Source organism: Rousettus aegyptiacus, unplaced genomic scaffold, assembly GCF_014176215.1.
Source record: "Rousettus aegyptiacus isolate mRouAeg1 unplaced genomic scaffold, mRouAeg1.p scaffold_m13_p_6, whole genome shotgun sequence".
NCBI classification, from domain to species: Eukaryota; Metazoa; Chordata; class Mammalia; order Chiroptera; family Pteropodidae; genus Rousettus; species Rousettus aegyptiacus.
In genome coordinates, this window is record NW_023416309.1 from 65,649,548 (window position 1) to 65,650,763 (window position 1,216).

Genomic DNA, 1,216 nt, shown 5'->3' on the forward strand with positions numbered 1-1,216 from the left:
ATGGAATCTGCAAAGGTCAGAAACATGGTGGAGTGAGAGATGTCCCCAGATCTCCCCTTGAAACAACAATAAGCTGAATATCTAAAACTCAACAAAAAACATCCAAACTGCACACCAGCACGTCTGAGAGTAGGATCGGCATATAAGAGCTACCACAGGTCAGAACCCCCGGGTGTTGGGAGGTAGGCTGGAAGAAACAAAGAAGCTGCCTCTTGCAGCTACAACTCCATGTAGGAGGTTGGGGGAGGGGACAAGGTGTAGTGAGTTCCCTGAACAACCCTGCCTGGGAGAGCTGTGAGCTCTACATGGCTCGAGGCAGGGACCAATGCAGAGGGCAGAGAGCAGAGAAGAAGGGACGGCAGAGAAATGACAGTTGATTTTTATTAGTCACGGTTGCAAAACTGAGGCTGAGCTGCAGCCCTTATCCCCTAACCCAGAGGGCCACTCCCTCCCTCCATATCCTCCAAGACTGAACACTGCGGAGCCCCAGGGGAATCTGAGCAAATGCTATCAAAACTGTCGCTAACACTAACAGGGACTGAGACTGTGGGTAGCGAGTGTGATTAAACATCTATAAGAAAAAAACCGGTGTCTACAGACATGCCACCCTGAATGTGCCCTATTTTGTCTGATCTTGGAAGCTAAGCAGGGTTGGGCTGGTTAGTACTTGGATGGGAGACCACCTAGGACTATCAGGTGCTATAGGCATTATATATAAAAATAAATAAGTAAAATTAAAAAATAAAAATTAAAAAAAAGTCATTTTTAAAACTTAAAAAAAGGATCCAAGAGGCTTAGATGTCACCTACTGGAAACCAAAAGAAAAGCGCCTTCTTTGCAACAGGCTAGAGAGACCTTTATATAATAAATCTTTCTGGGGGAAAAAAAAAAGCAGAATACACTTCCATTAATGCCCAGGCAGAGAAATAGTCCATAAAACGCCATGAACAACCAAAGTGACAAGGTATCTCAGAAAAAAAGAGAAAAATCTCCAGAAAATAAGCTTACAGACATAAAAAATATGTGACTTAAATGACAGAGAATTCAGGATGATACTTCTGAAAAAATTCAGTGAGTTTCAAAATGAGTCATATCAACAATTTCATGAATTGAAAAAAACAACTAGATGAGCAGAACGAGTTCTTTAGCAAGGAGATTGAAACCCTCAAAAAAGAACCAAACAGAACTTCTGTAGATAAAGAACACACTGCAAGAG

At 42.2% G+C, this 1,216-nt stretch overlaps 1 pseudogene; it reads left to right on the top strand.

Annotated features, from left to right (window-relative positions):
* Positions 1-590: 590 nt before the first annotated feature.
* LOC118604280 lies at positions 591-708 on the top strand (annotated as a pseudogene).
* The last annotated feature ends 508 nt before the right edge of the window (positions 709-1,216 follow it).